Genomic DNA, 27,336 nt, shown 5'->3' with positions numbered 1-27,336 from the left:
AAAATGTTGTATTCCTCTAAATATAACACACACAAATTATTTTCTATAGTTTAAATAAAAAATTAATTCCTATCTGAAGAATATGTTTTAAAATGCAATAATAGTTATTAAAAGTGATGTATAGAATGAATTAAAAACTTATCACACAGTAATAATGTGAATGTGTATTAAAATGTCATGCTGCACTGTTTGGTTTTGTAATGTCTTGAAAAATGAATAATCATATTTAAAAAACTATTTTCTACATTTTGTAAGCAATTTGAAAAAAAGTACTTTACAACTTAAAAATATTGTATGAAAATAGTTTGTATTTAAATTTATTTGTATTTGTATCTATTTATGCAGTTTAATGTTTATATAACATGATTTCCTATATGGTTTTATTTTAAGTCCCTATCTCCATAATTTTGTACTGGAGCACTTTACTACTGGTTTGGGCCCCTTACAGTCTGGTGTAACTTTAGAAGTGTAGTTTATCAATAGCTATGGACTTCCTCTTTTATGGGTGGGTGCATGCCCTTCTCTAAACACCTCCCTAGCTCTTCCTAAATCTTACCTAATTGCACCCTAAACTCCCCCCATTTAATAGTAAGTATGCATGCCCCTTCTTTAACCCGCTCACCTGGTCCCTCCCACACTTACTACTACTAAGGGCCCAATTTCGATGTCGAAGGACCTGAGTCCATCCGACATCGATTCGGTACTGGGACTGACCGATGTTCTGTCTGCGGTCCTAACTCAGCAATTAGGATACGACCGAACACTGTTTGGTCTCACTCCTATTCTTTACAATGGAAGCATGTATTCCGAATGGTATGCATGATCTCACTGTAAAGACGAGAGGTGCAGTTCATCCCTGCACCCCGTGACTGGCACCTTAATGTGCCTGCCACAGGGCGCAGGGATCAACAGGGGGTCACCATAGGTGCCCTCCCCCGGCCTCCAACCAGAGGCTGTGCAACCATGGTGGCCCCGCAGAGGGCCCCCAAAGTCTACTTCTGACATCCTTTCTGTGACGGAAAGGCCGGAACAGAAAGGCTGTCGGAATCTGACATTGTAATCCCTCAGGCGGAAAGAGCTGCCCTTGGGATTCCTGGAGGCTTTCTGAATAGCAGAGGGGCTCTCCGAGCCCTTTGGAAGCCACTCAAAAATCCAGTTCGGATTTCTTTCCGACTGACTCCATTCAAATTAGTTGGTCAGAAAATAATCTGAACAGCCGATTCCGATGCCCTAGGAATGGTTCTGACCGACAGTCAGAGCCGTTTACTACAGCATCCTAATCTGCCCCTAAGTAGTAAGGTTACATGCATGAGGATCTCCCCATTGAAAAGATAGGAGGGGTGGAGGTGGAGATTTACCCTGGCAGGATTGTGAATAGTATTTAGTAGCACTTAAGTAGTGCTATTTTAGCACTACCAATCATACATCAAAATGTAGTTTTTGAATAGGCCTCTGATTCTAATATATGGCAATACTATCTATTAAATGTTGTATATAGGTCAATACTGTCCACTGAATGTTGGATGTGCGTTAGTACTGTCCACTGAATGTCATATATATCTGAATGCACTCCAATGAATGTTATATATGCATCAGTACTATCCATTTGATGTTGCATATCTGTCATTACTATCCACTGAATGTAATACAAATGCCAGTACTGCCTGTTGAATTTTTGATATGTGTCAGTACTATCTATTGAGTGTTGAATTTTTGTCGGTACTATCCATTGAATGCTATGTGTGTCAATACTATCTATCAAATGTTTCATATATGTTATCATAATTCAATGAATGTCTCATATGTGTCAATACTTTTCACTAGATGTTATGTTAAGTTATGTCGCCGAACAGAAAAGCTTATACACTACCACGAGGTGGAAAAATACTGTTTTTAATTTTTTCATAAATAGTGAGAATGAACAGATTAATCTAAAAGAAGGTGCAGCTGATTCGCAGCAAGCACAGAAAAGGAACTTCCACCTAGTCGCGTTCTGAAGATGCTTTCTCTCTCTGGTTGTTTGTTCACACAAAGATGATGGTGGTGGTGTTGCGCCACAGGTCTCCCTGTTTAATACATAGATAGGACGTGGGTGTGTCTGTTTGTGATGCATCTTCCTTCTCCGTTGTGCTACATATATAGGTTATTGTTTTGAATATTTAGGATTTGGCTTGTTAGATATAGAAACGCACTCCCAGCTCTACTAGTGGGAATAACATCCTATTCATTCATTAGTGATCCTGTGCTGCTTGAGTAAGATAATATTCAGTGTCCTTTGGAAACGTTTGCAGGTTTACCTCATTTTCTGTGGTCATTTGGGAAATTATCCAGATCTACTCCCATAACCACCATTGCATTGTTCCTAAATCTTGTTTCTTACTGTCAAACCCAAGACTTCAATTTGAACTAATCAATTTCTTTGAGTTTAATATGTGTATTAAAGTACAGCTATATATGTATAAATAGTACATCAGTTGGGAATAAGAGTCCAATAATTCTGTATGCATTATACCACTTAATAATAATATAATAATAAACAATAAAAATAACCAAACAAATACATCAAACAATGAATGGTAAAAACAGGTATGCCAAAAATATCCCCATTTAAAGTACAATTGAAGAAACAAATAAATATAAAGAAAGTAAGAAAAAAGAAATAGCACAAGAATGAAGCAGGAAAAAGAGAGTAACGAAAAATGTCATTATTAGAGGACATTTGGTAGTATGTTGATGAATCATCCACTGAAAGTAATATACTAATGTAAATTCAAAAGATCTTGTAAACTAAATTACATTTTGTATAGAATACATAAATAAAATCACTTTACTATGGAGGTTTCTAAGCTCCTTCTGATTTGGAAAATAATGATGGCAATTCAGCAAAGAAATTCTTCAAGGATAATCACAGTTCTTCCTATTTATTTGCTTAGGTCAGAGAAATGAAATTATACCTATGAAATCAGTGATTCTGACAGACTGTACTCATCCACTTCGTACAGGAAATATTGTCAGAGGTCTTCCAATTCAATGTAGTAGTTTGTGCCACTATATCTAACAAACTATAAACCAATCTACCCATCACACTGTTTTAAGACCCTTGTTATGAACTCTTTCTCTTCTAAAAAAAGATTTTAATAATAAAACAATTATTTTAATACATCATTATCAAACTCCTTTCTAGAAATGTTGATTCTTTGACAAAGAAAAACATGGGCAATAGTACCTATGAGCAAACCGCAAAACCAGTACTGCTCCTTAGGTATAACCTCCTTTTTATATAAAGAAACAGACAGGAGAGTAAAAATCGATATTAGACGAAGGAAGTGTTTTGAGCGAAGCATGGTAAATTTGGGATGAAAATGTATCCCAAGTCTTAGTAGACAAGCAGAGGTTAAGTCAGATTCCCACAAAAGATGAATATTTGATTTTGCTCTAACAGAACTTGAGGAGGTTCAAAATGTATGAATAGAAGAAGCTTTGTTACTAACTGTACAATTGACCATATGCGGAAAGATTTCTTTCTAAACGTTGATAGAATGAGTAAATGAATCCAGACTGCATTGTAAGTGATGAATAAGTTATCATATTGCAGTTTACTATTCTTAAGGAGGCTAAAAATGCACATTTAGGGGCTCATTAGGATTGCGGATAATCCGCATGGATGTGGATTATCCGCTGCGGACTGGAAAAAGACCCCCAGCCTGATTAGGATGGCTGGGGGATCTATTTTCCGTCCGCCCCTTTTCCGCCGCGGTCGCCTTCCGACCGCGGCGAAAAAGCTCTAACATGGCTGGCGGTGTCTATGAGACACCGACAGCCATATTACGATAGCTGCGGTCATATGCCTTTCCACGGCGGCATTTCCGCAGTGGAAAGGCATACGGAGTTGTCTTCGGGGGCCCGTTGCGGGCCCCCAGGGGTGAAGGGGGGTGGGGGGTGCACATGGGGGGTACCTATAGTACTCCCCCTGCCTTTGCATGCACGATGCGGCAGGCACCACGCGGTGCCTGCTGCTTCGTGCACGCAAAGGAAAACATGTTTTTTTTACCATTGCAGCGTGTGCTGCTTCAAGCAGCACCCGGCGCAATGTTAAAAATACAGGATGTGACCGCCAGGGTGGCGGTCACATCCTAATTAGCACAGAGGGACCGCTGCTGCCTCTGCGGACGGTCCCTCCTCCTCTGGGGTGGCGGACCGACGCAGGTCCGTCTGCCATCCTAATAGGCCCCTAAATTTGAATAAGAGCATTTTTACTGAATTACTTTGAAGCTAAACTAATACTACTAGACATCAATTTTTCCCCTTCCTAGTTGTTTTAATAGTTATTATACCAGAAAAAGCTCTCTAACTCTTAATTGATCCAAAGGTCATTGTTTATCAATAAAGAATGGTTTATGTGGGAATAGCTGACCTTAGAACGTGACCAAAAGCTAGGGAATTGCATCATACAAAATACTTTTTTATAATAACCTTTATAGAGTTGTCTATCAAGTGATGGATAAATTGTTTGATAAAGATTGCTAACTAGCGAGGATAACATTAATAGCAGCAGCCAAGAGTGATATGCTGGAAGATATTAAAGTGATGTTATACCACTCTAAAGCTATAATGTATGAAAAAAGACAATGTGGGAACATGACAGGAGACAAGATCTTCTTGCAGTCGCAAGAGCCAAGGACCAACCATCTTTTTGGCACTTTATCGGTAATAGCAGGAAAAACAACATTATAAGACCAGAGTTACACTTGCAAAAGTAGTTTGTACTCCCATTTCTCTTCCCTTTACTTTATCACAGACACATACGTCAGCCTTAACGTATATATTAATTAGCCAGAGCGCCTAGCAACCCTTTCATATAAAGAACTCATGCATGCCGTCAAGAGACAAAAAAAGGGGAAGGCAGCGGGTGCAGACAAAAAGCCGGCTGATCTGTTTAAATCAGATATTTTCTTATGGGGGCGCTATATCACCTCTCTGAGTTCCCACATCTTAGTTATGATAGTTCTTGTATATATCAAAAGTGGTGGAAATGATCCAGCAAATTTCAGTCTGATTAGCATTTTTAATAAAATCCAAAACATAATATCTTGTGCTTTACTATCCAGAGAAGAGAATTAGGCTGCGGATAAGATCATTTTGTCTCACTGTCAGGTAGACTTTAGGAAAAACTAATACAATGTACTAGGCTTTCATGGTTTATATTTTATTATAGAATTATGTTGTGCTGAGAAAATCTCCGCCCCATGTGGTATTTGTGGATTTAGGTTGTGCCTTTTACTTTGCGACAGTGTTTCTTCCATGGTAATCTTTGCTTGATGGAGCATGATGTGTGGCAGCTATGCAGGAGAAACTACCCTGTTTATCATCATAGCCTTATTCGATTACTTAAAAAAATCATTCAAACATTACATATATGAAACTATAAATATATAAAACACTTGATGCCGTTCATCCCTAAATTCTTATTAACATTAAAAAGAAGTACAGTTAAAAACTTAAAATAAAAAAAAATGTATGGGAAAGGACAGATTATTAAAAGGAGCAACCATTAGAGCACACTAGAGGTGAACTAAGTTTCTGAAGAAATTGCAAAGTGGGCTTGCATGTCACAACGCCAGATCTTCTCAATATAGGGATTAGAAATCTCTTGGTGTACACAAGGTAAAATTTACAAAAGTAAGTATAGTGCTTTAACATTTGAGTGGAATGCTCATCACAAGGGTAGATAATGACAGATGATTGATGAAACTGCCAGAGAGAGAAACATAAATAACTTTGAATAATACCAAATCCCAAGTCTTATCTAACATATCCAAATATGGTTCCACTCCCAAAGTTGAGCAGATCATAAGGTGGTCCGAACTAGCACTCTTGGCTAGTTCGACGACTTCCCTAGCTTAGGGCAATAAATTTGCTTTAGCCATGCTACATCATTGGCGATTGAGCTGTGGGAATTTGAAAAAAACGAACAAGCATCCAACTTGTTGGCGGTTTGTTAGATATAGGAAAGCCAAGGAATCCAGGTTCCCAGGCAATCCTCAGTGCCTTCCCTGTTAAATGTAGCTTGAGGGGGAGGGGGGTCACGCTAGATTGAGTCCCATAGTAACAGAGGGGCAAGGTTAATCAAATCTTCCAAGTCCCAACTCCCCATAGATTGCATAACTAGGTCAGCTGGCTGGTAGGCCCAGAAATGTCTAAAGATCATGTTTTCCTCTACTGGCAGGGCTCTCCCATTATTATATACCCAACACACCTGAGCCAAAAGTTAGTACAGGTAAACACTTTCTTTTATAAACCTCAAAGAACAAACTGATGGATTTCTTTCCAATCAAGTATGCCAAATTATATACGAAACCAACAGAGTTTAATAAGCTCAGGGTGCATTCGGTCAGGCATGATGTCCAGGGTCCATGTGAATTGAAAGTTATCCCTAGTTAACACAATTTGTGTGTTCTGGCTATGGACTTGCCCTGTATAGTAAAACTGCTGCACTTGAGATTCTTGGGTCCACATGCCATAGCAAAAGTTTTGTTTAGATTAGTGACAGGATTTAATCTGGCCATAAAATCAACAAACGTATCCAATAAAAGTTTAAGCCCATTAGAAGCTCTTGCCAGAAGAACAGCATCATCCGCATACAATAGTACAGGGATAGCCTTGTTCTTAATCATGTCCCTGCCCACCTTAGGGCAACTTCTAGCCCAATAATGAACAGCAGAAATAGCACAGGGGCGAGCACACACCATTGGCTCACCCCGAGATCAACTAATAGGCTCTGTACATTCACCATTCATGCAGTATCTCACAGAGACTTCACGATCACAGTGCAGTGCACGTAAGAAGGTAACAATACCCTTTGTCAACACCCCAAAGTCACTAGGATTTCCCACAGTTAGATCTCACGGCACTGTTGAAGGCATATTGAACGGTTCATGATAGCCAGGAAAGATTTGGTGAGTTGTGCACAACTAAAGACCTGACCACCAAAACATCTGAAAAAAAATGATGGGTAATTCACCTAGAGGTGGCAAAACACCTCACATACCTAGACATAGATATTGCCCAAGATTAAAAATGAAAAACCATGTGAGCAGATCTAGGAGCCAGCTTGCATTTTGCACAGCAGAGGGACGGATAGTTGATCCACCAGGCTGTGAAAAGGCCTTTTTGAAGCGATTGCTGAGATTAACTCTTTGAACCTCCATACTATCGCTGCTTCTGGAGCTTGGAATCCTACGCATTATGTCTACTTCCATACTACGACCTTTTTCATATTGAGTCAAATGCCAAGCTAAGCCATTATAGGGAGGTGCTGCAAGAAGTTGGAGGCCCTGAGGCAGGTCAAGCTTGGGGCTGGTTGAAGAACATCAACGAGTGCTTGGAAAGTTAAGCATTCCCCAGATTTTTGGGCCTATATACGGTCCCTGGTCTGGCACACAAGATCAAAGCAGCAAATATAACAAGCATTGGCATAGCAAATAGGTCTCGCCTATTGGACATTACAAGTGTTTAGCCATGCAACAGTTGATGTTGCACCAAGGATATGGTGCTGCATAATTAAATACGTATAAGGTCCCAAAGGCAAGACCTATTGGCTATGCCAATGCTTGTTACATTTGTTCGGATGTATGACGTTACCACGCATACTATTACCACGCATACCATTACAACGCGGTATTTACAACGCATACCGTTACAACGCATAGCGCTTTGAGGTGCTGGATAGTGGTAAGTATAATTTTATATTCCAACTCCAGTCCCCGTGGATACTAGGGAAGGTGTTGGATATAAAATTAAACTTATTCCCTATCCTAGAGCGCCCCCCAGCGCAATGCGTTGTAATGGTATGCGTGGTAATGCCTGCGTTGTAAGTGTAGTGCGTGGTAAAAAATGTGTGGTAAACGTTGTATACCCATTTGTTCTGGTTGTTGAGGTCCTCATTGGTCTACCTGGGTGGAAGAGCATTCACGTGCATTTTTTTCATTACTCTAGGCTGTGTTTTAGGAAATGACATTATTTTTTGTAGAAATTGAGTATTCAGCTGTCCCAGTAGAGAGAGAAAAAAGAGAAGCTAAGCAGCGTCATGCGTCCCCCCCCACGTCATGGGTCAATTTTTTCTTTTATTTGTTAACCTAGTTGGCAAAGACATATTTAATAGAAAACAACAATTGGTTATGCCTCAGGTTCAGCATCATTGTGTGTGAATATACACTGGCATATTTACCTCTACAAAATTGAAACTGTTTCCAAAGAGGCAGAGTATTCTAGAATCCAAAACACTCGCAGGACTTTAAACAGCATATTAGCATTTAAGGTAGCTTGTTGATTTCTGTCACTAAGGATAGCAGCTTTTATAATGCAATAGGTCTTGCAGCCTCTCAGTGAGCAAATATGAGAAACAAAGAATGGAAGAGGGAATGGCAGATGGATTTGAAGTGAGATAGTGAGTGAGGGAGAAGAAGGAGCAAGAGGAGAGAGAATAAAGGGGAGAGAGAGAAAGAAGGGGATAGAGAGTGAATGAAGGAGTTTGAAAGAGAAAGAGAGAAATGGGTAAAAGAGAGAGAGAACAAAGGGGCGGTAAAGAGAGTGAGAGGAGAGAGAATGAAGGAAACAAATAATTAGAGAGGGGAGAGAGAAGGAGAGAGACAAAAAAAGAGTGGGGGACAATAGACTTAAGAAGTGACGAGGATAAAGTCACACCCAATTTTGCCTTGTCCTGTTTGAGATTACATTTAAAAAATAAACAAAAAAGAAACAGAGTGCGACCAAAATAGAATTAATAAGGCTGTTAATTAAAATGAGTACACAAATTGTGTTAAAAGGTAAAAGCCAACCACCGAAGGAATGATTCAAACAAACCACGCAAGCTAAAAAGTGATGTGAAAATGTACAGGCTGCAGTGGGAGAGAGAGGCGGAGGTGTCCACCCGCGAGTGTTGCGCGCGCTCTGGGGAGAGCAGTCTGCTCTTTTTCAAAGCACATACTCGTGCTTGTGGCGCGCGGCTGTACACTCCCGCAAGGCGCATGCCACCACAAGCACGAGTATGTGCTTTGAAAAAGAGCTGCACGACGGCTAAAAGTTTCCTATGCAGCCCAGGTGTGCTGCGCAGGCGAGACCTAAAAATGGCATGCCCTGAAGTTAGCAAATATTTCCAGCACAGTTAAATTGGGCAATGCCGCTTCTTAACAGCCCTGCTGAGTACCATGCATCAGGTGTTAGACTAACGCAATTTAATGTGGTGGTCCGCATCACCGCATTAAAATGCATTAATCACGAATGTTTTGGCTTGGCCACCTGTGCGCGGAGGGCGAAGCAGGTAATGTGACTGCAACCATTGGAGCTGCATTTACAGCAGGGCGGCATCCGAGTGCTCAAAGACGGCTGGGGCAGCTGGCTCCTGAGGCAGAGCAGCTTTGGTATCATGACAGGAGCATTACCGAATTTGTGAGTCAGCCTGTCTGAGATGAGCAAACCCTTCAAAACTAAACAGTTCACTGTGCAGGGAAGGTGCAAGTACACACATCATGGAGGTGGACTGCAGAAACACATAAGAAGTCCCAAGCTTGCACTTTGTGCAACACATGCCCCTCTAATTGAGCCTACCGCTGTTTCCTTCTCTGCAGAGGTAAGTAGCAAACCCATGGCAAGGCTGGGATCTCAGAGTTGGAGCTTCGCGAGGGTCAAAGAGCAGGGATCAGAAAAACAGTTTGCAGCAGCCGGAGCCCACATGTCTAGCATTTTCTCAGGGTTAAGTGAGCAGTTGCTGGGAGGGGATCCGGTGTTCTGGAACTTCTGGGATAGTTCTTTGAAAATAAACTTAAGTGTGGTACTAACGAAAAAATGGATCATATGGTACTTAACCAAACAATGAAATGTAAAATATATGTATCTTCATGTTTTCAGACTCGATAAGTCACATGGTTTCTTGGTCACTCACTGGCAATGCCTGGAAACCACTAAGTAAGGAAATGAAAAGTTTGTGGTGTATATTATCAACAACTAGCGATATTTATCGCTAAATAGGCTAAGCAACATTTTTTTTCATCGCCGCGCATCGCCGGATTTTATCGCAGTGATAACGTGCTATTAGCAACGTTTATCTCTAAAGCGATAAAATATCCGGCGATAGCGGCAAAATGCGTGAATATCGCTGGGAATCCAGCGATATTCAGGCATTAATGCCAATAGGGTCTTAGCCTGAATATCCACCTCCCATTGGATATACGGGCTAAGAAGTGGTCTGAGCAGGCGTTAGCTTTTGGAGATGTTCGCGCTTAGCGCAAATATTTTCATCGCTACGCCTGCAATGATAATAGGCGATAGCGATGTTAGCGACTGCTTTGAGCCACTAACAGGTTGGGTACGCCCTCTTTGCATGTCATTAGCGATAATTATCGCTGACGCTAACTGATGTTAGCGACAGCTTGCTAAAAGCGGCGATAATTTCATTTCGCCTGCCTTGGTAATATGCCCCTGTAATCTTAAATGTAGCTTGGCAAACCTATCTGTCTCGGTGTTTCTAGTCATAAACGGTGTTGTGTTCTGTAACAAAGTAATATATGCTAAGTTGAGTATATGGGTGACACACAATATAAGTATCCTGCAGATAAAACATTCCAAATGCATCAAAATATATCAGAGGTTTATCAGACATGATCTTATTAACTCTGTCACAGATGGTCTTAGTGCTGTGTGTGCAGACCGTGCCACAAGTGAAGCACACTCGTAGTAACGGTCTGCTGGCTGCGTGTGTCTGCATAGTAAGTTTAATTAATAACGATTTACTTCTAAAACTTCATGCTGCACCAAGTGGGGACATTTCTGATATTTATTTTTACTGGGATTTTTTTGAATGGTTTTAATGGCAATTAGCTTTCAAGCGGTGTCACACATAAAGCGTGGAATGTCACACATAACGGCACGTGAACGATGGTTATGTCACACTTAAGCAGTCTGATACTTGGCAGCTATGTCTTAACAGAGGAAAAGAAGAGTGGTAATTTTTTAATAACAATGCACCAGGGTTAGAATGGAGGTGCGGCCTCTATTCTGAAGACTGTGAGAAACAGAAGGAAGATGGTATGACTGAAATGAGGTCCACCCGAAATCCCTCCTTCAAACTAGAATTAATGAGTAGACTCGCTTCCCTTCTTAGTAGCAGGTAAATCAAAACAAACTACTGTCCCACTTTCAATGATCGAGATCTTCTAAACAGCGAGGCAGCATATGAAAAGGTATTTATTTGAATAAATGTTATGGTATATTACGTACCTGCAGGAGTTAAGAAGAATGACAAACTTTACGATTTCTGCAAAAGTTATCTGTACATTAGATCAGAGTTAATGTACAAGCAGACGTAGCCTTTAAAGTGTGGTTTGTTATTCAGCTACAAAATTCAGTGTCAAATCTGGAATTGCAATAATGTCTAGGCTGAGACGTGCCGTGCTCGAAACAGAAGGGGAGCCAGTGTGTTGTGTGCCTCGTGCAAGGAACGAAACGGGTCTCGCTGCTACTGTTTGAATCCTAAACTCCTGCAATAATCAAGTTTCGGTGGGGCCCTCATGCTAGTGGGCCCCGGTGCCACTGCACCTGATGCACCAATGGAAGGAATCTATGCTCCTGCTGGAAAAGATAAGCGTGCTCACGTCACTGGAGCTTCGCCCACCATGTAATTACCGCATGCGTTCGTTGAGGCTACGTCAGGGTGAGAGCAATGTAATTAACAGGAAACAGTGTTAGGCATGAAGTTCGAACAAGACGCGGCCTGGTAAAATCTCCTGAAGACGCCCTGTGAATGCAGAGATAGTAAGTAAGGCCTGAACTGCCCACCCCATCCTTTACTGAGAAGAGATCATCCCCGGGCTGGGACGGTGATCATTTGCTGAATTAATCTTTTCTGCAGGTCACTCACTTCCTGTGCTGCGACTGTTCCTGCCTGAAAGGACCCAAAGGCAAGCCGCTATGAAATGACCAGCATGAGCTGCACACAAGCAACGAATGTTATACTTCTGCATTTATTATTTGATTTATATTTCATGCCCCTTGTGCAATAAAACGTTTCTCCAGGACATGGGCCTCCAACCGTTGCTGTAGTAAGACCTACTTATGTTGAATGAAATTCAACCGGCACGGCTAATATTGCTTGGGTTTTAAGAGTGGCCACAATAGAAACATGCACGTGCGCCTCTCGCTGGCAGCAGGGGGAGGTGAGAGGGGAGGGGGCCGGCGCCAGTTTCCCTTGAGCAGACAAAGCGGTTCCCTTGCGGGAGCAAGCCATGGGCACTGTTACGGCGGGATTTTTGATCTCTTATCTGATCACCATAGATCTCAATCCCAACTCAGGTCGACTGAACCTTTATTACCTGTCATAGAGTAAAAAGCAATCCACTACTAGGTTAATCAGTTTAAGACTTACACTACTCTCAAGAATCACTTACTCAGAGAAAGTTCTAAAAGTTTATTATAGAATCAAAGATAACTGAAGATACAAACACCTCAAAATAAGGTTCAAAAGATACACTGGTATCAGTATAAACATGAATTTTCTAAATGTTCTTAGGCGACAGAAGAATATCACCAAAACCAATTCAAAGATCATCAAAGTTGCAAGAATGGACACAAGTTGTAACTTGTGTGACATTTACAGAAAGGAAGGAAGATTCAGGTTAAACTGTCCCTACACTAGACTAAGTGACATCCCTACTTAGCAAGATCTTAACCTAAAAAGGTGTCAGCCGTGGTGACTTACAAAGAAGATCACTCACTTTCCCTTAGCCTTTGTTGTAAATCTGTGCATCACAATTATGCCCTATCTGCCTACCCATCCACTCTCTTAGGTTCCTCAGGCCATCTGCTCTAACTCCACCCATGGGGTGCTGTCCCTAATACAAAATTACAATTGCAGTAGAGAACGCCCCTCAGAGACGCCCCTCACGTACACCTCTCACGTGGTGTCGGTTCTGGCTTTTTCCATGCTGATACTCCTCTGGGCTCCTTGTAAGCGTTGACCTTGCTTCTCAGGCTCTTCTCGGCAAGACGGTACCCCCCAGGAAATTCCTGAAGCCTCCTCCAGGCCTGTGCCTGTCTCCCAGAACAGAGCTCTATTCATCACTCTCTTGATTAGAACCCCCTCGCACCTGCAAACAGACACCCATGAAGTGGGCCCCAAATTCCGGCCTCCAACTTATCTCCTAAGCCGTAAAACTTCGAGCATGGTTCACAATTTATGCTTAACATGACCTGACTCTAACGAGCACATGCAGATCAAAAGAAACAACCTTATCTCTTCAGGCCTACTAGAATTACATGAAACGGGCCTGTGCACACTATGAACCTTCATTTTACGGCCTAAACAGTATTCTAACTTATTACACACAATTGGTTATAGGTAACACTTCTACAAACATATAATTTCAATTCTATGATCAATAATACTTTGAATTAAGACAACAGTAATCCATATCATGTGAAAGTGTAAAGGCACGTATTCTTTCTTCCGTGCACTGCCATGAGGCCTACACATTTCTACGTTTAGCAGCATTACATTCTCCTCTGCAACAGCCACATAACATGGAATTTAATGTCATTCTAACATCTCTAAACACTACTATATTAGCTTTTCACACTGATATATGCACTCTGTATTAATTACACACTCGTATATATATGCACTCTATATTTTTGACACTCTTACATGTTCCTTTAACTAGACTGATGCAACGTGCTTGTAAATATGGTGCACCTCTACATTTTACTTGATTTGCGCTCTCTCAGTTCCCCCCTTTGATGACCTTTAGAGGTCATCACCATCACAACACCATCCTTGAGGGTATGAATTAAATCAAACAGAACTCGTTGCAATGCTCCCTCGCTTCATCCTCTCTAGAGCCCTCAGACTCCAGTACTGGTTATCCTGCATCGCAGCTAACCTCTGCTCCTGCTCTCTCATGGATCTTTGCAACCTATTTGATCTATACCATTGATACAGCCGCACCAATCCCCACAATGTGATTATACAAATCACTATTATAATGATAGGTTTCAGTATGTACCAAATGAAACTCTTCCCTAGGTTGGCAAACCAACTTCCAACTTTACCCATTTCATGACCCACTTTTTTCCACACATTCACCTTAGTCAAATCTTCAATCTCATGATGGATTTCAGTAATTTTCTGTGTATATTTTTCCAGAGGTTTTGAATTGTCTGGAATGTAAGTGCAACATTCCTGGACCTTCAAAGCCTTACAGACTCCTCCCTCTTTGGCTAACAGAACGTCTAGAGCAAGTCGGTTCTGAAGAACAATTGCCCTTATCGATTGCATCTCTCCCTCCACCAGCAATAATGATCTAGCAGTACTGGCGGACAACCTATCTACAACTGTTGCCAATCTTCTAATCTTGACATCATTCAGTGCTATCCCTAAAAGAGGGAACATGGCACCAAATACGTCTCTAACTACCTCAACATCGCTTACATACCTTCTCCCTCTGGCTTGCGTCCTTCCCTCTATGATTTCTAGATCCTTAGCATGGTATATGTTGGGGAAGACAATTGCTGAATAACACGATCCGTACCAATTATCCGGTAGTTTCACGTATGCATTTCTTCCACAGACAAAATATAAATTCGGGATCACCTGCATTCCCTTCAGGAAATCCTTTGTATAATATTCTATTTGGAAAGCATGTTCACAACTTACTTCTCCCACAAATACATTTTCATAGTAGGTTTTACCCCTGTATATACATAGCTTCCCTCTTTCGATCTAAAGCTATTGGACCATTACTACCCTTCCTTTTGTGTGACTTTTCCTCCTCGGTCCAATCTGTTTTCCATTGGCCTGAAGCCTTTAGGATCTTCTGCCTCCTGTATCGATCATCCACCTGTCCTATAAACTTTTTCTCAATTTCTGACACCTTACAAGTCAAATTATTTCTTCGGGCATATGAAGTATCCAGCGTACTCCAAGGAATGAAAAATGTCCTTAATCTATCATCACTCTTATAGTAATCCCACTTGTTCATATGCTTGTAGGCCGTGACCTCTGGCAAAACAGCGTCAAAATTTGAAAAATAATATTCAAAGCAATCACGTCCATAAAATATACTAAGCAACAAACTACATGTAATTCCATAAGTCAATGGAAGATGATGGTACCTAATACCTTCGTCTACAGAGGCTGGCAATTGCATGCAGACATAACATTCCTTTGCATCCATAGCATCAATGTATTCATAAAGTAATTTAGCATATGCATTTGACTTGAAATTTCCTTGTGATTCATCTACGTGTAACCTACGAGTTTCTGCGGCTAGCAAAGCTTTATCTTTCTCTGCATTGTCTCCCCTTTTACCAGCAGTGGTAGGTTTCGGTGTCACTACAATTTTTGCTTCTTTTGTTGCCTTTTCTTCATTTTCATGTTCCACTATATATGATACAGTAACTACTAAAACTATAAGAAAAATTACTCCCACTAAGAGTGTACCTACTATGCATTTTGCCTTGCGGTTCGGGTTGCCGGCCTCCATGATATCAAGACAGTTTAGTTCTAATTTTCTTCCACAACACAAAGTCTCTTTTCTTTGCTCCTTCAACAGTGTTTTCTTTTGCTTATTCAGTCCTTTCGAACCACACCTGGAAGCTGGTAATCCCTTTTGCAAGATCAGTCTTTTTGAACTTTTGCAACAGACAACCCTAGCCCTTCTCCGTCCACTAAATGGAAAGATCCCAAAATTTCTTCTTTTTCCACTTGGCGCTAGGTTATCTCTCAATCTGTTTATTTACAAAGTCTTTAGCTGTCTACAATCATGCGTGTTCCAGCGGCTCTAATCACGTATTCTAAAATTTCTAAGCGAAGAATGATCTCCTCGAGTGCTGGCATCGTTGGACCAAAAGTCGGAAATTCTATTCTGTTTAAAACCAATTCTCTTATTCTGCTCAGATAAGGGGGATTGGGGACAGTGAGTGTCAGCAACCCTTCGATCTCAATTCCAGGTACCAACAACACCACTTCCAATGTTATGATTGGATCAGTACTGGTCACTGTCACTTCCCTCACCCTCCCGGATCTCCGTGCACAGGACATCTGCTGCTAGGTAGGTCAACTCAGGAGTGGCGTATCTTCTGCAGGGCACTCGCACCCTCCTTGATCTTCTTGGACCCTCTTGTTCTTGGTTCTGTGCACCTCCGTCCAGATCTGAGTCTTCAGATATAGGAGCAAGAGTTCTCTCTGGAGTTGATTTCAAGCTCAGCCTCTTCTTCCTTTCAGGCCAACTTGCTTCTCCATGCCTTGTTCTCCTATTTCTGGTCCTCACACTCGGTTCTTGATCACTTTTGACCCGATCAGTGTCTGAGCCGTATTCACAGCAACTTTCTCCTTCTGTGGCAGCTTCAGTTTCACTGTCGTCCTGTCTTTCTTCCGCTTGATCTGAAGCACTCTCAGCTTCCTCCGACACCCCCACAGCTTGACTGATCCCCTCTAGTGGTTCGCCATCCACTGCTGGATTTTCATCTGTGAGAGGAGCTGTTTCTTCCAGGGGTGCTGGAACTCTTCGAGTATGGGAGGCGTGAACCCAATTTGGCAGCCCCCCACACTTTACAGCGGTGTTCGTTACCAGAATTATCTGATAAGGCCCCTTCCAGCGCACATCTAGGCAGTTCTTCCGGACGTGCTTCTTCACCAGCACCCAGTCACCAGGGCACAGGTCGTGACATAGGTCTCTGGAAGATGGAATTTCAGCAGCCTGCACCTGAAGAGACACAGAATGAATGACATCAGAAAGTCCCTTGCAATAATCCAGGATCAAGTCATCTGTGATATTCAACAAAGCTGCAGTTGGAACAGATGGAAGTCTCATTGCCCTCCCCATTAGAACCTCGTGTGGGGAGAGGCCTGTTCTCCTGCCTGGTGTACTACGCATACTCATGAGTACCAATGGCAGGGCATCAGGCCAGCTTAAGGACGTTGATGAACACACTTTGGCTATTCGGGACTTTATGGTTCCGTTTATCTGCTCCACAATCCCAGAAGCCTCTGGTCGATAGCTAGAGTGTAACTTCTGATCAATATTTAATGCAGAGCAAAGCATCTTCACAACTTCACTGTTGAAATGTGTCCCTCTATCTGATTCCAAAGAGGTCGGCACCCCGAAGCGCGGAATTAACTCTCTAAGCAACAACTTTGCTACTGTGAGTGTATCGCACCTGCGTGTAGGGTATGCCTCGACCCATCTGGAAAATATGCATACAACCACCAGAACATACCTGAGGCGGTTGCTTTTTGGCATCTCAATAAAGTCTAACTGCATTCGGTTGAAAGGCCCACCAGACCTCCCAATGTGACTCAATGTAACTTGTGTCCTTTTCCCTACGTTCAATTGCTGGCATGTGACACACCTCTAACACACTGCTTCTGCGGCAACTCGGAACTTAGGGTTATACCAAGTCTGCCTAAATACCCGCAGCATGGCATCTCTTCCTAAATGTACTGGACCATGTATCTGTCGTGCCATTGGACTCACTAATTCATCTGGTAATACTGCCCTTCCATCTGCTGAAACCCACAAATCCATTTCACTTTTTACACAACCTGCAGTTTCCCATGTCTTTTTCTCAAAATCTGATGCGTTCCCTTGCATGTCTTTTAAATCTTCCCAAGTATCAACTGTTTCTAACATCATGTTTAACTCTGTCTTTTCCTGAGTCCCACCCACTTCCACTTCCGTGAAAGAGTATCCTTGCTCCGCGCAGTAGCGGGCAACCTCATCGGCATACCTATTGCCTTGGGACGCAAAATCTGTACCTTTGGTGTGGGCTACACATTTAACAATTGCAATTGCTGTCGGACCTTGTAATGCTTCTAACAATAGTCGCACAAATTCCCCATTTCGAATAGGCGAACCTGAAGAAGTAATATAACCTCTCTGAGACCACAATTGCCCAAAGTCATGAACCACACCGAAACCATATTGGCTATCAGTGTAAATGGTGACTCGAATTTTGCTACCTGCTAAACAGGCATGTGTCAATGCAATGATTTCGGCTACCTGAGCGGAGTGTACTCCTTCCAGGCAAGCGGCTTCCACAACTCCAGTAATGGTGCAAACAGCATAAGCAGCTCTCAACTGACCAGTATCGTCTCTTACACATGAGCCATCAACAAAGAAAATTTCATCAGGGTCAGTCAATGGCTCATCCACAATATCTGGTCTTGGCTTGGTGCATAGTTCAGTCACATCAAGGCAATCGTGATCTTCACATTCTTCGTCTTCTATATCATTAGGAAGTGGCATCAAAGTGGCAGGATTCAAAACAGAGCACCTCTTAAGGGTCACGTTCTCCGCAGCAAGAATAACTTGCTCGTAGCGCGTGAGCCTATTATTGGTCAAGTGCTGTGTCTTGGTCCTGGTCATTAACAGTTCTACAGAATGAGGTACATACACCACTAATTGATGTCCCATCACGATACTCTCACACCTCTCAATGCTGACACCCTTTGCAGCAACGGATTTGAGACATCCGGGCAACGCTGCGGCTACTGGGTCTAATGTAGCCGAAAAGTATGCAACTGGTCTACGGGCATTTCCATGAATTTGTGCTAGGACTGACAATGCACAACCTTCTCTTTCGCAACAGTAAAGTGAAAATGGTTTTTCGTAATCAGGCATTCCCAAAGCCGGAGCACGGCACAAGTCCTCTCTCAGCTGTAGGAACGACATCAAACAATCCTTGTCCCATGCTACCGGATCACTCACCTCCTTGTGCGTCAGTTTTTGTAAGGGTTTTGCTTTCAGGGAAAAGTTAGCTATACACTGTCTGCAATAACCGACCATTCCTAGGAACATCCTGACCTCTCTTTGTGTCGTAGGCGCGTTCATCTTCATGATCGCCTCTATCCTATCTGGTGACACCTTCCGCTTTCCTTTTTCAATTCGGTGACCCAAGTAATGTACTTCTGTCAGACAGTACTGCAATTTGCTCGGAGATACCTTATGCCCATTTACAGCTAAATGGTTTAGCAAGGCGATGGTGTCTATCTTACAAGCTTCTTCTGTTCCTGACGCAACAAGTAGGTCGTCTATGTACTGAACTTGAACCGAGTTCTGTGGTAGTACTAGACTTTCAAGATTTTTCTTCAGTAGCTGGTTGAAAATCGATGGACTTTCTGTATACCCCTGTGGGATACGACACCATGTTAATACACGGTCTTCCAGCTTGAAAGCGAAAAGAAATTGGCTTTCCTCATGCAAGGGTATTGAAAAGAAAGCCTGGCAAAAATCTATCACTGTGAACCACTCAGCTTGGAATGGTATCTGAAACAATATCACTGATGGATTCGGTACCACTGGACAACATGAAACAACTATGTTATTAACCTTTCGGAGATCCTGTACTATTCTAAATTTCCCACTAGGTTTCTGTAAACCCATAATCGGGGAGTTGCATGGACTACCCACGATTTCCTTCAGTATTCCCTGCTGAATCATGGAGTCGATCACGGGTTTTATTCCTGCAATCGTCTCCGGGGTCAATTTGTATTGGGGCGTTCTTGGATATTCAACATTTGGTTTTACCATGATTTTCACTGGTTCTACTCCTTTAATCAATCCTATCTCTTCTCCAGTGAAATCCCATACTTCCGATGACACAGTATCTCTTAAGTCCCATGGGAGCTCTTCCACCGTCAAGGAAGGATACAGTTCTACGCATACTCTTGAATTTGCAACTTTGAAGGTGGCATCATCGTCGTTAGTCTGTACCTCTACTCCCTTAGGCGTGCAGTATATTGTGCAGTTTAATTTGCACAGCAAGTCTCTTCCTAACAGACACACAGGGCTAGAATCACATACTACAAACTGATGTTCATTGCTGTAGTTTCCTATTCTCACTAGCACTGGTTCTGTCAAAGGGTTAGTCATTCTCCTATTTGCGACTCCTACCACTTGAATTGTTTCCCCCGACATTGGCAGATCCGGAACCACTGCTGATCTCAAAGTTGATTGAGTAGCTCCGGTATCTACTAAAAATGTTGTAGGACACCCCGCCACCTCAGCCTCAACAAACGGTCCTCTTTGGTCCACCTCTAGAACTGCCCCGAGGGTACAGTCCTCCTCTCTACTTACACGCCGTCCAGTCAGTGGATCAACGTAGTAACACTCTTCTCCTCCTACTAAAAGAGGCATTTGTCTATAGGTCTTGCCCCCTGTCGTAATCTTTGGTGGCTGTGGGAACTGAGCTCGAGGAGCCGAAGTCCCCCCTTTGGCCACTTTACCCTTTGGTACTGTCACCCCTTGGACTGGGACGGTCTGAACTTCCTCCTCCTCTACTTCCAGTTCTCCGTTTTCAGGGTTATAGGGACACTCGCGTTTCCAATGTCCCACCTGGTGACACAGATGACACTTTGTCGTCTTTTTCAACGTAGCAAAGTCTATCCTAGGTCTCAGATTTTCCTCGTTGTCCCTATTCTGATTATTTGATCTCCTTCCCATCGTCCCTGTTCCCTGTTGTTGCTGTCCACCCTTTCCAGCTGACTGCATCGGAACCATCATCAGCTTCTCCTTTAGTTTCTTTGCTTTGGAATCTATTTCATCACTGCAATACCTTGCGTATCTCAAAATTTCATCCAATGGTTTGTTTTGCCAGCAAATTAAATGTTGCTGAATCATCAAACAAATATCAGGTCTCAACCCCAAAACGAACTTCGATACAAACTGTCCTATGTCTTTGGGATCCATTACATCTAATCCACTGTATTGTTTGAACGTTTTCAGCAATCGCTCATAAAATTCATGGACTGTCTCCTTGGGTTCCTGTCTAGTTTGGTCTATTTTCACCCAATCTATATCTTGCGGAGGCACCTTCCCTTTCAGCCATGTCATCACCCTTTCGTATTTTGTCATTACTGTTTCTGACGGTCCATTAGTACGAGCATCTCTTTCTGGTTCCGTTGTGGGCCATTCGACACTAACTTTGCACGCTATCCACAAGTCTCCTGGGACCACAATGTCAAATAAAGTTGACTTAACTTTGGAAACGAATTGGTAAACGCCGCCAAATCTCCCATACTCCAGGGCACATGCACATGCACATAACTCCCATTCGCTATTTCTCGCAAAGGGAATGCCTCCATCCTCAATGGCCTTCCCTCCGGGGACAGCACAATCTCGCTCCGCTTGACAGTCCTCTTCTTGGACCACCTTTCTTCCCATTTATCTAGATATCTCCATGCTCTTATTCCTGTGATCAATTCCCTTATGTGTGTCTTTAATCCAGTTGTCCTCCTCTCATCTAGGTCCTGATCTGAATACTGCAACCTATGGTTACCCTGTAATGCCTTAGTTCTTGATAAGTCTACCATATACTTGTCTGCCAGTTCAGACAATTTCTCGTGAGTTGCTCTTGCCTTTCGAGTAATATCCTTTGCTATAAACAGCAGTTCATCTTGCTCGTACATGCCAATCCTTTCTAAAGGCAACGCACCATCGATTATATCTTCCAGGTCAGATTTTAAACTGGTCACATCGAGCCTTTTTGCCTTTATCACAGCTTTCAGTATGCTGTCCGTAGAGATCCCATTTACGTCTCTCCCATCACAGCTCTGAGTCCTGCATCTGGGATCAGGAGTGTTATGGGGAGTCTTCCCATGTTCCCATCGCTCCAGGTCCCATGCAGTCCTATCCTCTCTTGGTGTATGGTGAAACACTTCTCTACTCCCCATGGTACTGCATTTCCCCTGCTGTCCATGATCGCTCGATGCATAGTAAGACCCTTCGCGGCTCCTTATGTTCCTGCGATCTCGCTCCTGCCCATAATCGCTTGGCGCATGGCGAGACACCTCGTGGCTCCCCATGTTCCCGCGATTCCAATGCTGTACGTTATCGCCAGGTGCATGGTAGGTGCACTTAAAGCTATCCCTGTACTCTTGCGTCCTTTGGTCTCCCTCACTGTGAATGAGACGAGACATCCCTCCACATTCTGTACTTCTACCTTCTTGGTCCTGCCTATTTCCACCATGCATATGACGGGTAGCTTCTCTACTCTCCTTACTCTTGCCATCCCACTCCTGACCGCTTTCGCTAGCCCCGCAGTGAGACAGTATCCTGTTGCCTTGACTTCCCCATTCAGCTTCCGCTCTTGACCTGTTACTCTGTGTTTCTGTGGCAGCATCCCATTCCCTCAAGTCAGCCCTTAACTCCTTAAAGGATTTCGGCCGTGTTCCTCTCAGATCCATCGGTCCTCTCTGACCCTCCTGTTCTGTTATGGGATCCACTGCTGAATCCAATGGGGTTCTCCATTCTATCTGTCCTGGCAATTGCCTCCAGGCATTTGTCATGTTGTTCCTTCTTTCCATTTATGCTCTTTCTCTGTCTAGCCGTACCTGTTCCTCCTCTCGCACCTTCTCTGGGTTATAGACCGACACTATAGGACCTATGGTAACGGGTACTTGAAGAGCATCTGGCAATCTATGAGACTCAACACACTCCGTTGTTGGCACCTTCTGCACCACAAACCTTCCGACTACCCTCTGTACTGGACTAGGTTGAGGTGTTTCCTCGCCTTTGGTAGGTACCCAATCCGTTATAGGGAGTGGTCTATTCTCCTCTATGCCAGACCTATCTTCTCTTGGGAGCCCGATACCTTCCATCTCCCTATTGTACGGAGGCGGTCTATCTATCAACAACCTACTTATCAGGCTATCCTCTGACTCGCTCTAATCATCCTCCTCTGAGTTCCTCTTTTCTCCGGTAACCTCTCTCACTGGGTACAACTTATCCACTTCAATCGTCTGCACCCTACATTTCTTGCTTTCCGCATCCCATTTGGCATCTTGTACTGCTCTTACTGATCGTCTTACCCTTTCTTGACGCCTGTTCTGGTTCCTGTCGTGCGCCGACCTAATCCACGCATTAAGGGCCTCAAACTGTGTTGGTCTAGGCAAAGGTCTCAATGAAGACATAACTGCTTTTAGCTGGTGCAACACTTCTAATCTAAACGTTCCGTATTTCGGAAAAGTCAGTTCCTCGTTCCCTTCTGTAATCTTGCTCCAATTAGCAAGCCACAGTATAGTATGCAACCCAACATTCGTAGCCATGTAATGAGCTGGTGTACCCTCTGGCGGGGCCTCTTCCCCGCAATAAGATTCTCTCCTGTTTCTCTTAAAGATCCCTCTCAAACATTCAAAACACTTCATGTTCGAAATCTACAATTTTCCTCTATTTCCCCACGTTCGTTTACTTCCTGATGACAATCCACCAATCCCAGCGCGGCTCTCGCTAACCGGCCTACCACAGCGCGGCTTCACACCAACCGGCCTATCACAGCGCGGCTCTCTCTGACGTCACTCGTCACCCCTTCGCAGCGGTTACCCTCCTCTCTCAGCTCGTCTCCCGGTCATGCATGCGTCCCATTCATACTCTGAAAAATTATTACTTCCGACCAAGCGATCACTTTCCTTGGCTGTACGCCCACAGTCTAACTGTAATTGTCACCTTAACTGACGAAATGTCTTTCCGTGAACGTCCAGACAATCGCCTTAACTGATAGGTTACTTACACACAGTAACTTCCGACCTGCGTCCGTTACTCATGCACTCACTCTTGAGTTCCCCCTATCACGGTCCTGCGGGCGATCAATGGTACCTCATGACCCCCTTTACAATGGTCGACAATTACTCTGGATGTTCGATACACCCGAACCACTTAAGTCCTTCTCTGAACTTAAGATTTTCACCAGGTTGCGCGCGCTCACAACCCTCCCTCAATCACACTACAGGCATTCAACTCCGCATGACATTACAATACAGATACAACACAAAACACTGCAATCTGACAACGCATGACCCTTATTATACTCACTCTCGTCCGACCCTGCTGCTTTTCTCTTGCACCATCAGCACCTTCTTCGGCAGGCGATTCTTCTGCTGCTCATCTCTCGATCTCTAGGGGCCTCGGGGTAATCTTAACCTAGTCTAAATCACCTTCCTCTAGAAGGTAACCATCCTCTGCTACCAACTGTTACGGCGGGATTTTTGATCTCTTATCTGATCACCATAGATCTCAATCCAAACTCAGGTCGACTGAACCTTTATTACCTGTCATAGAGTAAAAAGCAATCCACTACTAGGTTAATCAGTTTAAGACTTACACCACTCTCAAGAATCACTTACTCAGAGAAAGTTCTAAAAGTTTATTATAAAATCAAAGATAACTGAAGATACAAACACCTCAAAATAAGGTTCAAAAGATACACTGGTATCAGTATAAACATGAATTTTCTAAATGTTCTTAGGCGACAGAAGAATATCACCAAAACCAATTCAAAGATCATCAAAGTTGCAAGAATGGACACAAGTTGTAACTTGTGTGACATTTACAGAAAGGAAGGAAGATTCAGGTTAAACTGTCCCTACACTAGACTAAGTGACATCCCTACTTAGCAAGATCCTAACCTAAAAAGGTGTCAGCCGTGGTGACTTCCAAAGAAGATCACTCACTTTCCCTTAGCCTTTGTTGTAAATATGTGCATCGCAATTATGCCCTATCTGCCTACCCATCCGCTCTCTTAGGTTCCTCAGGCCATCTGCTCTAACTCCACCCAGGGGTGCTGTCCCTAATACAAAATTACAATTGCAGTAGAGAACGCCCCTCAGGGACGCCCCTCACGTACACCCCTCACGTGGTGTCGGTTCTGGCTTTTTCCATGCTGATACTCCTCTGGGCTTCTTCGTTAGCGTTGACCTTGCTTCTCAGGCTCTTCTCCGGCAGGATGGTACCCCCCAGGAAATTCCTGAAGCCTCCTCCAGGCCTGTGCCTGTCTCCCAGAACAGAGCTCTATTCATCACTCTCTTGATTAGAACCCCCTCGCACCTGCAAACAGACACCCATGAAGTGGGCCCCAAATTCCGGCCTCCAACTTATCTCCTAAGCAGTAAAACTTCGAGCATGGTTCACAATTTATGCTTAACACGACCTGACTCTAACGAGCACATGCAGATCAAAAGAAACAACCTTATCTCTTCAGGCCTGCTAAAATTACATGAAACGGGCCTGTGCACTCTATGAACCTTCATTTTTCGGCCTAAACAGTATTCTAACTTATTACACACAATTGGTTATAGGTAACACTTCTACAAACATATAATTTCAATTCTTTGATCAATAATACTTTGAATTAAGACAACAGTAATCCATATCATGTGAAAGTGTAAAGGCACGTATTCTTTCTTCCGTGCACTGCCATGAGGCCTACACATTTCTACGTTTAGCAGCATTACATTCTCCTCTGCAACAGCCACATAACATGGAATTTAATGTCATTCTAAGATCTCTAAACACTACTATATTAGCTTTTCACACTGATATATGCACTCTGTATTAATTACACACTCGTATATATATGCACTCTATATTTTTGACACTCTTACATGTTCCTTTAACTAGACTGATGCAACGTGCTTGTAAATATGGTGCACCTCTACATTTTACTTGATTTGCGCTCTCTCAGCACTATGGCCCACATGCATCAAAGGAAATTGCATTCGCAAACGGTGTGAATCGCAAAATTCGGCCGTTTGCGAATGCAATTTACATTTTTGGGATGCATTATGCATTTTGTTGTTCTCGCAATTTAAGAAATCGCAAAATTGCGATTTCTTAAATTGCAATTGCATTTAAGGAATCTCAAATTGATATTCCTTAAATGCAATGCATCAAACTTTTAAAATTTGCGAATTCGCAAATAAGGGGTCCAAATTACCATGAAGTTGACCTTCATGGTAATTTGCAAAAACTTTGAAAAATGCACAAAAGTGCATTTTTCAAAGTGCCATTTTACACACACAAATGCCCTCGGGGCATGTGTGTGTGAAAAATGTACTTAATGGCAAATTTCAGGGGTGCAACAGGGTGTCCTTTGGACCCCCCCTGCACCCTTGAAATTGCATTCTCATTTTGCGATTCCTTAATTGCGATTCGCAAAATGAGAATAACTTTCCATTCATTCCTATGGGCCTCTAGGCCCATAGGAATAAATGGGAAGGGATTCCTTAATTGCGATTCTTAAATTGAGAATCACAATTAAGGAATTTTAGGAAATCGCAATTTATTTAGCGATTTCTTGATGCATTGCACTTTGCGATTCCTTAATTGCGATTCCTTATTTTTCGCAATTAAGGAATCGCAAACTCCAATGTTGGGGCATGTGCCAGCATGTGTTTGCAAGTTAATTACAAACATATGGTGTCAAGCTCGCTCCTGCAAGGGAATCACCAAACGTGCACACGTTGTCATTGAAGGCAATGCAATGCGTGCACGTTTTTGGGACAAAAAACGAAGCGATTGCTACAGGTCTATTTCCTATGCAGCACATGCATGCTGGGCAGGCGAGACCTAAAGACCTGTCCCCGGGGTTGCCAGTTCTAGCCCCATCCAATCCAAGTCCAGCCAAGAATTTCCTCAGTAGGAAATTTCCACTCAAAGACGATTTTTTGTAAGCATGGGTGAATTTTGAGGATTTGCGGTCCGTGAAATCTCGCAAAATGGCAAAAAAATCAGCGAGTTCACGAAAAAATTTGCGAACTTGCGGATTTGCACAAATTATATACTAGAGAGTACTGTTTCTACTTTCTACTGGCTAATCAGTAAGTGCAAGCTCGTTGGGTAAATGTATAGTGCTTTTCCTACACTGCAGCTGCGTAAAGGGCCAGAAGATTTGTCTCCAGTGACCATGTGTGTCTGTAACTTTGCCACAGCGCCAAAAGGCGCAAAGGTCCCTTGAGTGAGCTGTCCATCATAGTTGGGAAAGAGCGGGAAGACGTTTCATACCACTAGTGTGTGGTGCTGGGCCAAACAGGCGGGGCTTCTATGCATGTTCACATGCCTCTTGTGTATAAAGGGTCAGAGAGCGAGCAGGGCAGCAGATGAGAAGAAAGCAGCCTCCTCGTCACAGGAACTACACAAGGGTTGCGCTCGAGAAACTAATGGATGCAAAGACCTCCCTCAAGTATTACAGCTAATTTTCAAAAGCAGATATGGGGATAAAGCACACTTGCCCAGCCTCGACCGTGCTCACTAATTTTTTGGGCTGATTAACCTCTTGCCTGCTAAGGCAATTCCCCTCCTGCGCTGACATCCTCTGAGTTCCAATATTCATGACAAGGTCAACTCGTCATAAGCACAGCTCCAATGTACTGCATGACGAGCTGACCTTGTCATGAGCATGGAAGGGGTTAAAACGTTACTGAATTTGAGCTTCAACTCGGGCACCTGCTTTATTTATATCTGCGCTTCCTGTTGCGGTTTAATTTTTGTGACAGGAGCCTCGTGCCAGAATGAA

This window comes from Lissotriton vulgaris, chromosome 3_2 (genome assembly GCF_964263255.1).
Source record: "Lissotriton vulgaris chromosome 3_2, aLisVul1.2, whole genome shotgun sequence".
NCBI classification, from domain to species: Eukaryota; Metazoa; Chordata; class Amphibia; order Caudata; family Salamandridae; genus Lissotriton; species Lissotriton vulgaris.
The sequence above is the reverse complement of the archived record's forward strand: the minus strand, read 5'-3'. Positions refer to the sequence as shown.